The following is a 17,994-nucleotide window of genomic DNA, read 5'->3' on the forward strand; positions in this document are numbered from 1 at the left end:
ACTTGGGAGGCTGAGGCAGGAGAATCACTTGAACCCAGGAGGTGGAGCTTGCAGTGAGCTGAGATCACACCACTGCACTCCAGCCTGGGCGACAGAGCAAGACTCTGTCTCAAAAAAAAAAAAAAAAAAAATTAATTAAAAAAAGGAAATCTCTTTTTGAACACAGAGCATGTGTCTGGAGTTGTGCCAGACCTTAGGATTCAAAAGCAAATGAGTCCATGGGCCTACCACTGTGAACACGCCTGATCTCATCTGATCTCAGAAGTTAACCTGGGTCAGGCCTGGTTAGTACTTGGATGAGAGGCCAACAGGGAATACCACATGCCGTAACCTTAAAAAAAAAAAAAAAAAAAAGATAGTAAATGAGATATCCCAGTTCTCAGGGAGCACAGTTGTTTAATGGGGGACACGTGAATAAATATAACACAGTAAGTGCTATTTCTAGAACCAGGCTCCTTGTATGGTAGGGTCTAGGGCTCCTCTATGGAGTGGTGTAAGATGACACACTTTCTTTGTCACCCAGCTATTTGCATACACTGAGAAAGATGTTGCTTTCTGGGAGGCAAAAACTTCAACACTATCTATTATTGATGTATCTGAGGAACTTGGGTGCCCAGGCAAGAGCAAGATTGCCAGAAAGGACTATAGAAGCCTTAAGAAAGATCTCACTTTAAAGAAAGGAAGAATTGGCTGGGTGAGGCAGCTATCCTGGCCTAAGACCTTCATAGTCCTGGCTTGTGGAAGTCTCACCTGATATCCTGTCAAACATGAAATATGCCCACATCTCATACTATATTAATCTATGTGTATATATATTAGTTTTATATGAGATGAGTTTGCTTGTTTTTTTGAGATGGAGTCTCACTCTGTTGCCCAGGCCTGGAGCAGTGGCTTGATCTTGGCTCACTGCAACCTCTGCCTCCTGGGTTCAAGCAATTCTCCTGCCTCAGCCTCCTGAGTAGCTGGGATTACAGTTGCCCGCCACCACGCCCAGCTAATTTTTGTATTTTTATTAGAGACAGGGTTTCACCATGTTGGCCAGGCTGGTCTCAAACTCCTGACCTCAGGTAATCCACCTGCCTTGGCCTCCCAAAGTACTGGGATTACAGGCATGAGCCACCACACCCAGCCAAATTTTATATGAGATGAGTTTTATCAGTTGGTTGACATACCGTTGTAATTTGTCAGCATTTTATTAATTTTAATTGTTAAGTTTTTATAGTTTGAAACAAATACATATTGGCCAGGTGCAGTGGCTCACGCCTATAAAACCAGCACTTTGGGAGGCCGAGGCAGGAGATCACCTGAGGTCAGGAGTTCAAGACCAGCCTGGCCAAAATGGTGAAACCTCATCTCTACTAAAAATACAAAAATTAGCCGGGCGTGGTGGCAGGTGCCTGTAATCCCAGCTACTCGGGAGGCTGAGGCAAGAGAATTGCTTGAACCCACGAGGCAGAGGTTGCAGTCAGCTGAGATCGCCCCCTTGCACTCCAGCCTGGGTGACAAGAACGAGACTTCTTCTCAAAAACACAAACAAACAACAAAAAAATATATTTTCTTAGGTCTCCAACCAGAAACCTTTTTGTAGGCTTTTACATAGCTCATAGGCATTAGCAAGCACTCCTGACATGGCTAATAAGTTTTGTTAAGTTGAAAGAAGTTTCATTTACTTTATCAAATGTCCTTGGGCTAGTAAAATTTTATTATTATTATTTTTTTTTGAGACAGAGTCTCACTCTATAGCCCAGGCTGGAGTGCAGTGGTGCGATCTCAGCTCACTGCAACCTTCTCCCTCCAGGTTCCAGAGATTCTCCTGCCTCAGCATCCTGAGTAGCTGGGACTACAGGCATATACCACCACACTCGGCTAATTTTTTTTTGTATTTTTAGTAGAGACGGGGTTTCACCATGTTGGCCAGGATGGTCTCAATCTCCTGACCTCATGATCCACCCACCTCGGCCTCCCAAAGTGCCGGGATTACAGGTGAGCCACCCTGCCCGGCCAGATGTAGTTCTTTTTTTTTTTTTCTTTAAATAAAAAATTAATTGGTCATTGAAGAACTAAACTGTTAAACCCATTTTTAGTTTGTTTTTGTTTTTGAGACAGAGTCTCACTCTGTTGCCCAGGCTGGAGTAAAGTGGCATAATCATAGCTCACTGCAGCCTGAAGCTCCTGGGCTCAGAGGATCCTCCTACCTCAGCCTCCCTAGTAGCTAGGTCTACAGCTGTGTGCCACCATGCCCAGCTAATTTTTTGTATTTTTTGTAGAGAGGAGGTTTCACCATGTTACCTAGGCTGGAAGCCTTTTTTTTTTTTTTTTTTTTTTTTGAGACGTAGTCTTGCTCTGTCGCCCAGGCTGGAGTGCAGTAGCATGATCCTGGCTCACTGCAACTTCCACCTGCTGAGTTTAAGCAATTCTTCTGCCTCAGCCTCCCGAGTAGCTGGGACTACAGGCTTGCGCTACCACACCCGGCTAATTTTTGTATTTTTCGTAGAGACGGGGGTTTCGTCATTTTGGCCAGGCTGGTCTCGAACTCCTGACCTTGTGATCCTCCCACCTCAGCCTCCCAAAGTGATGGAATTACAGGCGTGAGGCACCGTGCCCGGCCAGAACTCACCTTTTTATTGAGATATAATTTATATACCATAAGATTCACCCATTTAAAGTGCACAACTGAATGGTCTTCAGTACAAAGAGTTGTGCAACCATCACCACTATCTAATTTTAGAACATTTCATCACTTCAGGAAGAAATTTTATGCCCATTTAAAGTCACTCCCCATCCTTCCTCCAGCCCCTGACACCCACTAGTCTACTTTTTGTCTCTATGGATTAATGGATTAGCCTTTTATCGACATTTTATCTAAATGGAATCATACAATATGTGGTCTTTTGAGATTTCTTTCAACTTAGCCTGATGTTTTAATGTTTTGAGGCTCATCCATGTTGTAGCATGTATCAATACTCCATTCTTTTTTTTTTTTTTTTTTTTGAGTCAGAGTTCCAGTCTGTTACCCAGGCTTGAGTGCAGTGGCAAGATCAACTCACTGCAACCTCCACGTCCTGGGCTCAGACGATTCTCCTGCCTCGGCCTCCAGAGTAGCTGGGATTACAGGCATGTGCCACCACACCCAGCTAATGTTGTATTTTTAGTAGAGATGGGGTTTTACCACGTTGGCCAGGCTGGTGTTGAACTCCTGGCCTCAAGTGATCCACCTGCCTCAGCCTCCCAAAGTGCTAGGATTACATGTGTGAGCCACTGCACCTGGCCAGAAGCTGAAATTTTAGATCAAAGATCATAGATAGGCCAGGTGCAGTGGCTCATGCCTATAATCCCAACACTTCGGGAGGCCGTGGCAGGGGGATCACTTGAGGCCAGGAGTTCAAGACCAGCCTGGGCAACACAGGGAGACCCTGTCTCTACAAATTAGCCAAACATGGTGGCATATGGCTGTGGTTCCAGCTGCTTGGGAGGCTGAGGGCGGGAGGATCGCTTGAGCCTGGGAGGTCAAGACTGCAGTGAGCCATCATCATGCCACTGCAATCCAGCATGGGCAACAGAGCAAGACCCTGTTTCAAAAAAAAAAGATCTTGCACTGCATGGCATTTGCGCCCAGCAGTTTACTCTTGCTAAGGTGTTCAAAGGTCAGTGCTATAGAAATTCAGTATCTGGCATGGTTGGTTTTCTTGACTTTGTGCTTGTTAAACCTGGTATTTCTATTGATACAGTATTTGTATAGGTTTCACAGAGTGCTTAGTTTGATATACTCTATAACAGTAAGCAATGCCTTTCTTCTTCCAGGGTGTTGAATGGAGAACCAGGCAGATCCACCACCTACAGTAAAGATGACCCTAAAGTAAACTGGTTGAAGAAATTAGATCCCAAAGATTCTTGGTGAATTTTCAAGTCTTCATCAGTATATCTATATTAAAAGGAGATGACAGAAGCCAAAATAAAAGAATTATGGGCTGACGGGACAACTGAATTAAAATAAGCATCAGTTTCATTAAAAAGGGCCAACTTGAAGATGAATCTTTAGACTCCAGCTCTTTAGAGGATCTAAAGTGACCCTGATGGACAGTGGAAAAAATCACAACATGGAATCCCTTGGATAAAAATCTATTGACTTTGAATAATTTTGCCTAATGTTACATAATACACAATTAAAAAAAAAAAAAACCTCAGCCAGGCATGGTGGCTCACGCCTGTAATCCCAGCACTGTGGGAGGCCGTGGTGGATGAATCACCTGAGGTCTGGAGTTCAAGACCAGCCTGGCCAACATGGCAAAACCCTGTCTCTACTAAAAATAACTTACCTGGGCATGGTGGCACACGCCTGTAGTCCCAGCTACTCAGGAGGCTGAGGCAGGAGAATGGCGTGAACCCAGGAGGCAGAGGTTGCAGTGAGCTGAGATTGCACCACTGCACTCCAGCCTGGGTGAAAAGAGTGAGACTCCGTCTAAAAAAAAAATAGATTATAGATAGGCCAAAGCCAAAACCAGGGGTGCAAAAGGGAATAAAAACAAATCAGGAGCCAGGTAGCCAAGTGTCAGGATCAGGATCCAGAAAGGCAGGATACAGCAGAGACACTAAAACCAGGACCATGGTAAAAGTGAGACACTGGAGAAAGAAACCAAAGAGAACACTGTAACCTGGCGGCTGGCTAATCTTGCAGTTGGATTTAAAGGCAAATTGGGTGATTTTTCCACTGGCTGACCTTTTAGAAGTTCCAGACATGTTCTCCCAAAGGCACTAAGTTCTGCGTCCCAGAGAGGTGGGCTCATGGCACAGCTGATCTCAGAGTTGGTGCTTGTGCAGCTCCTGACACAAGGCACTCCTCTAAATGAAGAGCCAAGGAGCACATGTTTATTGAAGGTCTACTTTGCGCCTCTTGTGGCAACACTCATACTTGGAGGCAGAGGCTACCATCAGAATATAAATTTTACCCTCAGAAAGATGAGAAGACAACTGGCTTAGAAACTAGCTTAGAACATTTCCAAGTTTGAGACAGGGCCAGGGGCTGTCAAGCCCTGCCTGGCAAGGTGGAGGGTGGGAGGATGCTGAGTGGGGAGGAGGGGGTGCAGGGGGGCAGGGGGGTCTCTGAATGCAAATAGACATTGCCAGGCTAGGCGCAGTGGCTCATGCCTATAATCCCAACACTTTGGGAGGCCGAGGCGGGTGGATCATTTGAGGTCAGGAGTTCAAGACCAGCCTGGCCAATATGGTGAAACCCCATCTCTACTAAAAAATACAAAAATTAGCCAGGCGTGGTGGTGGGTGCCTGTAATCCCAGCTACTCAGGAGGCTAAGGCAGAAGAATCGCTTAAACCCGGGAGGCAGAGGTTGCAGTGAGCTGAGATCGTGCCATTGCACTCCAGCCTGGGTGACAGAGCAAGACTCCGTCTCAAAAAAAAAACAAAAACAAAAACAAAACAAAACAACAACATCAACTATATATATGTAGTAAATAGACATTGCCCTCCCCCTTTTCCCTGGAAAGTATCTCCGAAGACTCACCTATTCTGCTGGGCATTCATTACGGTTTTCCAAGGCCCACAGCAGGTCCTCCCTTCCGCAGTCCTATGATGATGAGGACTTCTCAACAGTCCTATCCATTCCACTCCATAAAAGTTCTTGCCTATGTGAATTTCCCTATGGGGATCATCAGGCCTCCCTCTTCTTGCCAATTCAGGACTGCCAACCCACCCTTTCAAATCCTGGCTTTGGACTTGATGTTTCAAAGCTTTCCTTCCTTCCTTGTTTGCCCTTTGCCGAGACTCAACACCAGTTAGCCTTTGCACCATGACCCAGAGCACAGGCCTAACCTACCCTCACTGGAGAATCAATTTCACTCTTTTCCATTGCCTCGTAACTGCTGACCAATCACGCCCTCTTTCAAGCCCAGACCTGACTCCCAAGCTCCTGGCCTGGGCTAGAATCCAAGGCCCTATTTGCCAAGAAGAAGAGGTTGGACAGTTTTTCCAGCTGCTGCCTTGCTGAAACCAGAGCCGCATACCCGGTACCCTGACCTCATCAGTCCCATAGTTTGCATTACTCGTCTCTCAGAGGTGAGGAAGGGCTTTCACTACCAATATAACATTTTTTTTTCACATTTGGAAAAGAAATTAAGAGCATCCAGTGTCCAGTGTCTACCTCCAAGAGGAATAGCCCTGTTGGAAAACCTAAATTAGCCATTTGGGCAGTTCACCTATTTATTCTGCAAAGTCCTGTTCTTTAGGGCATTTCTTGGGTTTGTACTGACCCACTGAATTTAAATGCTAGCAATAGGATCCAAGGTTATATTTGAGATATCACTCCTTCCTTACACCTCAAACACAAACCAACAAAAACCCAGACATATGCTAGGTGTAAAATCTACTAAGTCCATTAGAATTCTGAATACAATTTGATTTTTTTTCTTTTGATAATTTAGAAAGTATCTAGAGTATTGTGTCATGCAGTGGATTTTCTGTCAAATAATAAGTCCATTCTGACTTGCCTTTAAGCCGCCTTCTACTTTGGATTCCTTTCCTCCTCTTTCTTCCCCATTGGTCACGTTTCCCTACAAAAATGATCAAGCTCCAATTCCCATCCTTCTCCCTCTCTGTGTCTTGCAAATTTCACAAGCCTCTGTGTCAAAAGCATGTTGATGGCCCAGTCACTGCTGCTCCTGCAAAGGGGCCAACTAGGTTCCTGGAGCTCCAGCCTGCCTGGCTTCCCCAGGGAGATGAGAGTAAGCTCTGGTTTCAGCGATGTGGAGGATGTGTTAGGGTAGGGAGAGGCTCAACTTCAAGTTGCAGCTGGTTCGTCCTAGTGTATTTAAAATCAAACATATGTGGCCGGGCAAGGTGGCTCACGCCTGTAATCCCAGTACTTTAGGAGGCCGAAGCAGGTGGATTACCTGAGGTTGGGAGTTTGAGACCAGCCTGACCAACACGGAGAAACCCCATCTCTACTAAAAATACAAAATTAGCCGGGCGTGGTGGCACATGCCTGTAATCCCAGCTACTCGGGAAGCTGAGGCAAGAGAATCGCCTGAACCCGGGAGGCAGAGGTTGCGGTGAGCTGAGATCGCACCATTGCACTCCAGCCTGGGCAACAAGAGCGAAACTCCATCTCAAAAAAAAAAAAAAAATCAAACATACGTTGCCTTGATTAATTTTCTTCCAAAACCTTCTCCTGTCTGGACTGCATAGGAAATTCGTATTCCTTCTATTAACACAGCTTTGACCCTGTTCCTTATAAACAAATCTGTTTTGCCCCGTGCTTAGCACGTGAGCCTGCCCCTGTTCCTTGCTCACGGTTGCATGACAAAGCATCCTGCCTCAACTGACAACCATTGCTAGCAGGCTCAAATTGCTGGGAGGTTTCTTGGAGCCTCGGGGGGCGGCAACAGGATGAAAATTCAGCTCACCCAGCCTCATTACAATTAGGATTATTACTCGTGTCTCCATGCCCAGCCTGTCAGGCTGGGAGTGCCCGAGGAAGTGAGATTTGCTAATTCTTTAAATATTGAGTCAGCAAGGTATGACCTAAATAGTAACTCTCTATTAAATAGAACTTTAATTACAAAACAACAGCAATAACAATAAGAGCAAATCTGTTTTTCCAGTCTAGATATTATTAGCTAGGTCAGGCCGGATAACCAAATTTACTGTACAGATTTCTTGGGGCCGCTTTTGGAATATGTACAGCACCATAACCACCCTGATGTTCCTGTTTCCAGGCCATCAAGTTCAAATCGAAATCTGAGAATTCCTGTCAGGAAAGCTCATGACCGCCCTTTGAGAGATTTTGTAAAATTGAGCAAAGCACATCCTGACAGATATTTAGATGTAGTGCTACAGGCCATTTTGACAAAAGGAAATCATGAAACTATATTTTAAAAATCAATTTTTTTTTAGATGGAGTCTCATTCTGTCATTCAGGCTGGAGTGCAGTGCCACAATCTCAGCTCACCGCAACATCGCCTCCCGGGTTCAGGCGATTCTGCCTCAGCCTCCCGAGTAGCTGGGACTATAGGCCTCTGCCACTACACCTGGCTAATTTTGTATTTTCAGTAGAGATGGGGGTTTCACCATGTTGGCCAAGCTGGTCTGGAACTCCTGACCTCAAGTGATCTGCCTGCCTCAAAGTCAGGAGTTCAAGACCAGCCTGGCCAACATGATGAAACCCCATCTCTACTTAAAATACAAAAAATTAGCCGGGCATGGTGGCCTGCACCTGTAGTCCCAGTTAATTGGGAGGCTGAGGCAGGAATTGCCTGAACTCGGGAGGCAGAGGTTGCAATGAGCTGAGATTGTGCCACTGCACTCCAGCCAGGGCGACAGAGCAAAACTCCATCTCAAACCCAAACAAACAAACAAACCAAAAGACCTCTGAAGGGAAAATGATAATATGATAATACGAAGGGCAAGATTGCGATCCATCTGGCTTGGTTTAATTATGTTTTTTTCCCCAGAATCCAGTCCCAATCAAAGTGTGTAAACAGCACATAAGACTGTGTTACGGCCGGGCACGGTGGCTCACGCCTGTAATCCCAGCACTTTGGGAGGCCAAGGCAGGCGGATCACGAGGTCAGGAGATCGAGACCATCCTGGCTAACACGGTGAAACCCCGTCTCTACTAAAAATACAAAAAATTAGCCGGGCGAGGTGGCGGGCGCCTGTAGTCCCAGCTACGCGGGAGGCTGAGGCAGGAGAATGGCGTGAACCCCGGTGGGTGGAGCCTGCAGTGAGCCAAGATCACGCCACTGCACTCCAGCCTGGGTGAAAGAGCGAGACTCCTTCTCAAAAAAAAAAAAAAAAAAAAAAAAAGACTGTGTTACTTGGGCCAGGCGCAGTGGCTCATGCCTGTAATCCTAGCACTTTGGGAGGCCGAGGTGGGCGGATCACCTGAGGTCAGGAGTTCGAGACCAGCCTGGCTAATATGGTGAAACCCTGTCTCTACTAAAAATACAAAAATTAGCTGGTCGTGGTGGCAGGCGCCTGTAATCCCAGCTACTTGGGAAGCTGAGGCAGGAGAATCACTTGAACTCAGGAGGCGGAGGTTGCAGTGAGCTGAGATTGTACCACTGCACTCCAGCCTGGGCAACAGAGCAAGACTCCCTCTAAAAAAATAAATAAATAAAGACTGTGTTACCTGCACTTCTGCCATTCACCATTCCAAGGAACTGCCTGTTGGGCCCAGGCGTTTCTAGAAAAAAAGTGAAGCGCAGATGAATAGGTGAAGCTCAGGATTTTGGGGAGGGTGAAACTACTCTGTATGATATTATAATGCAGATACATGCACGTCATTTTACATTTGTCCAAGCCCATGACGTACGACACCAAGGGTGAACCTTAATGTAAACTATGGGCTTTGAGTGATGATGTTGTACGGGTCCATTGATGGTAATGTTACTGGAAAGGGGTCCCAATTCAGACCCCGACAGAGGGTTCTTGGATCTCACGCAAGAAAGAATTCAAAGCCAATCCATAGAGGAAAGTGAAAGCAAGTTTATTAGGAAAGTAAAGGAATAAAGAATGGCTATTCCATAGGCAGAACAGCCCCGAGGGCTGCTGGCTGGCAACTTTTATGGTCATTTCCTGATTATATGCTAAACCAGGGATGGATTATTCATGAGTTTTCCGGAAAGGGGTGGGCAATTCCTGGAACTGAGGGTTCCTTCCCTTTTTAGACCATATAGGGTAACTTCTGGACATTGCCATGGCATTTGTAAGCTGTCATGGCACTGGTGGGAGTGTCTTTTAGCAAGCTAATACATTATAATGAGCATGTAATGAGCAGTGGGGATAACCAGAGAACACTTTCATCCCCATCTCGGTTTTGGTGGGATTTGGCCGGCTTCTTTACCACATCATCTTATCAGCAAGGTCTTTGTGACCTGTATCTTGTGCGGACCTCCTATCTCATCCTGTGATTAAGAATGCCTTAACCTCCTGAAAATATAGCCAGTAGGTATCAGCCAGCAGGTCTCAGCCTTATTTTACCCAGCTCCTGTTCAAGATGGAGTAGCTCTGGTTCAAATGCCTCTGACAGTAACAAAGGTACCACTCTGGCGGGGGATATTGATAATGGGGAAGGCTGTCCTATATGGGGGCAACAGGTATATGAGAAGTCTCTGTATCTGCCTCAGTTTTGGTGCAAACTTAAAACTGTTCTAAATTATTAAAGTCTATTGGAATAAAGAAAAATGCAAAGTGCTGGTACTAGTGCCTTAATTATAAAATGCCTTACCTACACTTCTCATAGCCCCATAGTACTATCTCTCCATTGAGGACGATCACATAACCTTCTAATTAAAAGGATGGGCTGGGCACAGTGGCTCACGCCTGTTATCCCAGCACTTTAGGAGGCTGAGGCGGGAGGATCACCTTAGGTCAGGAGTTCAAGATCAGCCTGGCCAACACGGAGAAACCCCGTCTCTACTAAAATACAAAAATTAGCTGGGCATGGTGGTGGGTGCGTGTAATCCCAGCTACTCAGGAGGCAGAAGCTGAAGAATTGCCTGAACCCGGGAGGTGGAGGTTGCAGTGAGCCGAGATCATGCCACTGCACTGCACTCCAGCCTGGACAACAGAGTGGGACTCTGTTCAAAAAACAAACAAACAAAAAAAGTTACTGAAGAAACTAAAATACATCACAAAAAGCCCCCCCACCCCCCCCTTTTTTTTTTGAGATGAGGCCTTGATCTGTCACCCAGGCTGGAGTGCAGTGGCATGACCTCGGCTCACCGTAGCCTCCACCTCCTGGGTTCAAACAATTCTCCTGCCTCAGCCTCCCAAGTAGCTGGGATTACAGGCATCTGCCACCATGCCCAGCTAGTTTTTGTATTTTTAGCAGAGACAGTGTTTCACCATGTTGGCCAGGCTGGTCCTGAACTCCCGATCTCAGGTGATCTGCCTGCCTTGGCCTTCCAAAGTGGCTAGGATTACAGGCGTGAGCCACTGCGCCCGGCCTGCCCTGCTACTTTTTGTATTTTTAGTAGAGACAAGATTTTGCCACGTTGGTCTGGGGCCAGGCTGGTCTTGAACTCCTGGCCTCAAGTGATTCCCACAAAGTGCTAGGAAAACAGGCACGAGCTACCATGCCCGGCCCGTATCACTTATTTTTCATATAAATTAGAGTGTGTTCTAGATTATCTTTATATCATCACTCACATTCATTGACTCATTCAACAAACATTTATGGAGTGCCCACACCCATGAACAAAGCAAAGCACCTGCCCTTGGAAAGCTTATGCTCTTAAACAACAGACTGGTAAACAAATATATAACCTAGTGCAGGGTAGCAGTAAGTGCAAGGTAAGGAGACAGTTACCCAGGTGACCCAAGATAGTTTTACTAAGGAATGTAAATAGTACATTTTGGGTGGAGACTTTATGGAGTAAGAGGGAGTCATGCAAAAATCAGAAGGAAGGCCAGGTGTTGTGGCTCAAGCCTGTAATCCCAGAACTTTGGGAGGCCAAGGCAAGTGGACCACTTGAGGCCAGGAGTTCGAGACCAGCCTGGCCAACACGGTGAAACCCCGTCTCTACTAAAAATACAAAATTTAGCTGGGGACGGTGGTGGGCACCTCTAACCCCAACTACTTGGGAGGCTGAGGCATGAGAATTACTTGAACCCAGGAGGTGGAGGTTGCTGTGAGCTGAGATAACGCCACTGCACTCCAGCCATGGTGACAGAGTGAGATCATTTCTTAAAACAAAACAAACAAACAAACAAATCTAAGGGAAGGGAACCATCACACCAACCCTGAGGTGGTGTATGAGTTAGGAGGATTTTTGCCCTTGGCAGTACAATATCCACTCAAGGATGGCTTAGGCCATACATCCACCTACTAGGTACCACAAAAATAATAAATAAAATAAAATAAAGAATGGTTAGGCCAGCAGTTCTCAAAGTGTCATCTGGGGACCCCCGGGAATCTCCATGACCTCTTCTCAAAGCATCCACCAGGTTAAAGTGGTTTTTTTTTTTTTTTTTTTTTTTTAGATGGAGTTTCACTCTTTCACCCAGGCAGGAGTGAGGTGGCACAATCTTGGCTCACTGCAACCTCCACCCCCCCGGGGTTCAAGTAATTTCCCTGCCTCAGCCTCCCAAGTAGGTGGGATTATAGGCATGCACCACCACGCCTAGCTAATTTTTGTATTTTTAGTAGAGACAAGCCTTTACCATATTGACCAGGCTGGTCTCGAACTCCTGACCTCAGGTGATCCACCAGCCTCGGCCGCCCAAAGTGCTAGGGTTACAGGTGTGAGCCACTGCATCCAGCCAGTTAAAGTATTTTTATAATAATCCCAAGATCACAGTCATTCTTTTTTTTTAGATGGAGTCTCACTCTGTTGCCCAGGCTACAGTGCAGTGGCATGATCTTGGCTAACTGCAACCTCCGCCTCCTGGGTTCAAGCAACAACTCTCTGCCTGAACCTCCCAAGTAGCTGGGATTACAGGGGCCTCCCACCACTCCTGGCTAATTTTTTTGTATTTTTAGCAGAGATGGGGTTTCACCGTCTTGGCCAGGCTGGTCTTGAACAACTGACCTCGTGATCCACCCGCCTTGGCCTCCCAAAGTGCTGAGATTACAGGCATGAGCCACCGCACCAGACCCACACTCATTCTTTTATACATGCAAACTGGAGTAGCTGTATCATGTGTGATACACAATAGATTGAATACAGAAATACTATGAGGCCCTAGCTACCTAGAGATATTTCAGACACTAAAGAGATTTGCAGGCCCGGTGTGGTGACTCACTCCTGTAATACCAACACTGGGAGGCCAAGGTGGGCGGATCACGAGGTCAGGAGTTTGAGACCAGCCTGGCTATCATAGTGAAACCCCATCTCCACTAAAAATAGAAAAATTAGCCAGGCATGGTGGCACATGCCTGTAATCCCAACTACTCAGGTGGCTGAGGCAAGAGAATCACTTGAACCCGGGAGGCGGAGGTTGCAGTGAGCTGAGATTGCACCACTGCACTCCAGCCTGGGCAACAAAGCGAAACTCCATCTCGGAAAAAAAAAAAAGAGATTTGCAAAAATGTAAAACGACTGCTCTTCTTACTAACCTCTTTTTCTTTTGGAAAATAACGACAATTTTTTATAAAAACATGTTGTTTATATTAACAAAAAGCACTCATAAACAAAAGCTTCTTGGGGTCTTCAATAATTTTTAAGTGCTTAAAGAGGTCCTGAGACCGGAAGTTTGAGAGCCACTGGCTTAACCAGTAAGATATGTATGACTTCACATAATCAGAGGTTCAAAGGCAGAGGCATGGGTTCTGGGTTAAACGCAGGGGCTCAACGATGACATTGAAGACCGAGGTACTTTCCAGCTTTCCAACTGTCCATTTGGCCACGCTCAGCATGTCAGTAGCATCCCTCGCTGTGGTCAAAAGATGGCTGAGCAGTTCCAGGCATCACAGATAAGCACGCAGCTAGCCAAGAAAGGCATTTCCTCCCATGAGTGTCCTTGCACTAGGGGAGCTAAAACTACAAAAATACAGGCTGGGCGCAGTGGCTCACACCTGTAATCCCAGCACTTTGGGAGGCCCAGGTGGGCGGGTCTCCTGAGGTCAGGAGTTCGAGACTGGCCTGGCCAACATGGCGAAACCCTGTCTCTACTAAAAATACACACACACACACACACACACACACACACACATACACACAAATTAGTTGGGCATGGTGGCGTGTGCCTGTAATCCCAGCTACCCAGGAGGCTGAGGCAAGAGAATCACTGGAACCTGGGAGGCAAAGGCTGCAGTGAGCCGAGATCACGCCACTGCACTCTATCCCGGGTGACAGAGCAAGACTCCATCTCAAAAAAGACAAAAAAAAAAAACCAAACAAAAAAACCCAAAAATGTCATCTCTACTAAAAATACAAAAACTTAGCCAGGCATGGTGACATGCGCCTGTAATCCCAGCTACTTGGGAGGCTGAAGCAGGAGAATCGCTTGAACCTGGCAGGCAGAAGTTGCAGTGAGCCGAGACCGTGCCACTGCACTCCGGCCTGGGCAACAGAGTGAGACTCTATCTCAAAAAAAATAAAAATAAAAAAAAGATTTGCCAGAGAATAGAATGGAGGTTGACAGGAGCTGAAAGGTGGGAGGAATGGGGAATTGCTTGATGGGTACAGAGTTTCTGCTGGGGACGATAAAAAATGTTCTGGGGATGGATGGAGATGATGGTCGCACGGCAGTGTGAATGTATTTTGTGCTACAGACTGTACACTTGGTACACCAGATTATACACGGTACAAGCGGTTGAAACAGTACATTTTCTGTTACGTATGTTTTATCACAATAAAAAATAAGTCATTTGCAAATGTGGATACTTGAATCATTACAAGTAACAGATTACCTCTGATATAGCTCAAACGAGAGAGGCTTTACATCTACTAAAACACTAAGTATTTTCGGGCCGGGCACAGTGGCTCACGCCTGTAATCCCAGCACTTTGGGAGGCTGCAGTGGGAAGATCACTTGAGCCCAGGAGTTTGAAGCCAGATGGGCAACATAGTGAGGACTTATCTCTACAAAAAAAATGTACAAAAGAATTAGCTGGGGTGGTGGTCTGTGCACAGAGGTGGGAGGATCCTGGGTAGAGCCTGGGTGGCAGAGGCTGCAGTGAGACAAGATCATGCCACTGTACTCCAAGGCAAGACCTTATCCAAAAAAAAAAAGGGTGGGAGCGGGCCTGTAATCCCAGCACTTTGGGAGGCCGAGGCAGGTGGATCACTTGAGTTTAGGAGTTCCAGACCAGCCTGGCCGACATGACAAAACCCCTTCTCTACTAAAAACACAAAAATTAGCTGGGCATGGTAGTGGGCGCCTATAATCCCAGCTACTCAGGAAGCTGGGACGGGAGAATCGCTTGAACCTGGGAGGTGGAGGTTGCAGTGAGCCAAGACCACACCATTGCACTCCAGCCTGAGTGACAGAATGAAACTTTGTCTCAAACAACAACAAAAAAGACACTATTATTTTCATCATCAACAAAGCTCTGGTCCAGCCAATGGTCGAATTCATTTGCAAAAATTTTCATTCACAGTCACTTATTCTTTACAACTAAGTCAGCTAGGGAGGGACAGATCATCTATTTGCATGAAAGCAAGGGGGAAACCAGGGCAGTGCTATGTACTGAACCGTTTCACACTATCACAAATAAAATTGCAGGTTGAGCCTCACACACACACACGCATGCACACACACGGAGTATCAGGAAACAGCCAGTTTTGGCTGCAGACGCAGGGATTTTGGTTTCCTTGGCTTCTGAGCTGTTCTTGGAGCGGGGCCATCTAGGGAAACTGAGCAAGTACACGGGGCCATCAAACTTGGGCTGGATCCATCAGGGACACAAAAAACAGACTCTCCAGCTCTCTCCCCGAAGTGGAGCAGACAAAAGTGCTGTTGATGCTGAAGCTGCAAAACGCTTCAGAAGGCCCCGTGGGAGGAAGCTTGGCATGTGAGGCGAGCAGCTCCAACTGACCCTGGAAGGGAGCAGCAGGCTGGGGTGAGATCCAGGCTCCGCTCAGATCGGAGTGCCTGCACCCTTTGCCTTCTCACTGTGAAGGAGAGAAGCGGTCTGCCTGGTAGGTGTCCCCTGGTGTCTGAGAAATTTTCTCAAAAAAACACCTCCAACCACTCATGGAAAAAATGCTCATGATACAGTGTTGAATGAAAAAGTCAAGATTATATATATATATACATCTATCTATCTATCTTTTTTTAGGAGACAGTCTTACTCTGTCGCCCAGGCTGGAGTGCAGGGACACCATCTCGGCTCACTGCAACCTCTGCCTCTCTGGGTTCAAGCGATTCTCTTGCCTCAGTCTCCTGAGTAGCTGGGATTACAGGTGCACATCACCACATCCAGCTAATTTTTGTATTTTTTGTAGAGATGGGGTTTCACCATGTTGCCCAGGCTGGTCTCGAACTCCTGAGCTCAGGTGATCCACCCGCCTTGGCCTCCCAAAGTGGTGGGATTGCAGGCGTGAGCCATCACGCCTGGCTCTATCTACCTAATGTCACCTATGTTAAAAAAAAAAAAATTAATTTTGCCAGGCATAGTGGTATGTGCCTGTAGTCCCAGCTACTCTGGAGGCTAAGGAGGGAGGATCCCTTGAGCCCAGGAGTTTGAGGCCAGCCTGGGCAACATAGCAAGACCCCATTCCATTAAAAAAAATTTTTTTAAAGCATGCATTGAAAAACAAGGCCAGAAGGAAATACAATACAATATTATCAGTGACGTTCTCTGGGAGGTTGGATAACAGGTCATTTTGTACTTCTTCTTGACATTTTTCTACAGCTTTTAAATTTTCCTCCAGCTAGGATGTGTTTTTTGATTATCATAAATAGACCTTATAATAATGGACACCACCCCAAACTCCACCAACCCAGTGCCCCCTCAGCCTGGGGGAAGGTGTGGGCTGTGGAAAAATGGGTGGGGAAATGCTCTTCAGAAATATTTGGCAGTTGCAATATGCTTGCTGCTGAGGGAAAACGCCTGGAAGGCCAGAGCTAGAGTACACCCCCTGCCTCTTTGCCTTTGAGTTTCCCTCTGTGTTACTCTGGTTTCCCAGACTATTGGCTTATTTAGCAAGAACACAGTAGCAGATATTTTTCCCAGGCAAATGCAGTCCAAACTTCTAGAGCAAAACCAGCTTCTTGCCCCTGCTCCCTGCCCCGTATTCCTCACCTGATCTTCTGAAAGACTTTTCTGTTTACTTTCCACAACTTTCTCAGCTGCCTCAACCTGTCTGGCACCTCTGAGAGTGTGGCCCACACTCCTGGGGTCTCGGCTGCTTTCTGGCTCATGGCTCCTGACACCCATAAGCCCTCCCTCCTGCCTCCCCTGCCATGCCGGGACCACGTGGCTAACACCAGCTGCACTGTGGATAATGACATAGCCAGAGTTTGTCCCTTGGAAACATTTAGCGTGTTCCATGGAGGAAAAACTTAGCTCATCTCAAGAAAGGGAAGAGAGTTAGGGACAGTGCAGTCGTCTCTGGGTTCCACAGGACTCTATTTCTTGGCCTTTTTTTTTTTTTTTTTGAGACCGAGTTTCACTCTTGTTGCCCAGGCGGGAGTGCAATGGCACCATCTTGGCTCACCGCAACCTCCGCCTCCTGAGTTCAAGCAATTCTCCTGCCTCAGCCTCCCAAGTAGCTGGGGTTACAGGTGCCCGCCACCACGCCCAGCTAATTTTTGTATTTTTTAGCAGAGATGGGGTTTCAATATGTTGGCCAGGCTGGTCTCAAGCTCCTGACCTCGGATGATCCACACACCTTGGCCTCCCAAAGTGCTAGGATTACAGATGTGAGCCACCATGTCCAGTCCTTTTTTTGTTATTTTAAATATCATTAGATTTTTGCAGCCCTTAATTTCCCAAAGAATGAATTTTCTTCACATGAATGGCGAGGCTGTCTCACAGCCATCTCACAGAAGCAGCATCATGCCTCTTCATAGCTTGGTATTAGTCACTTTCTCTGAATTCTCACTTTGTGGTTGGGGTGGGCTGGATGGAGCCTTAGAATGGGCCTAAGAGGGTGCCCCGGAGCTTTGGGAGAGGGACTCATATTTAAGAACACAGTGAGGGCCCGGTGCGGCAGCTCACGCCTGTAATCCCAGCACTCTGGGAGGCCAAGGCAGGCAGATCACCTGAGGTCAAGAGTTTGAGAAGAGCCCGACTAACATAGTGAAACCCCAACTCTACTAAAATTACAAAAATTTGCTAGGCATGGTGGCATGTGCCTGTAATCCCAGCTACTCGGGAGGCTGAGGCAGGAGGATCACTTGAACCTGGGAGGTGGAGGTTGCAGTGAGCAGAGATCGTGCCACTGCACTCCAACCTGGGCGACAGAGAGAGACTCTGTCTCAAAAACAAAAATGAGGCCAGGCCTGCTGGCTCACATCTGTAATCCCAGCACTTTGGGAGGCTGAGGCAGGTGGATCACCTGAGGTCGGGAGTTCGAGACCAGCCTGGCCA

The 17,994-nt window shown here is 46.8% G+C and overlaps 1 protein-coding gene and 1 non-coding gene across 2 annotated transcripts in view; both read left to right on the forward strand.

Moving 5' to 3' along the window:
• Nucleotides 1–4,184, forward strand: part of LOC116483816 (uncharacterized) — a 28,419-nt gene extending 24,235 nt beyond the window's left edge. Inside the window, exon 5 of the mRNA XM_032178141.2 lies at nucleotides 3,802–4,184. The gene's annotated coding sequence lies outside the window, so the exon portion shown is untranslated. The remainder of the gene's footprint in view (nucleotides 1–3,801) is intronic.
• Nucleotides 3,592–3,730, forward strand: LOC116484373 (small nucleolar RNA SNORA8). Its single transcript, XR_004252546.1, has one exon. It is a non-coding gene; the product is annotated as a small nucleolar RNA SNORA8 (small nucleolar RNA).
• Nucleotides 4,185–17,994: the final 13,810 nt, after the last annotated feature.

Source organism: Hylobates moloch, unplaced genomic scaffold (genome assembly GCF_009828535.3).
Source record: "Hylobates moloch isolate HMO894 unplaced genomic scaffold, HMol_V3 SCAFFOLD_15, whole genome shotgun sequence".
Classification (NCBI taxonomy): Eukaryota; Metazoa; Chordata; class Mammalia; order Primates; family Hylobatidae; genus Hylobates; species Hylobates moloch.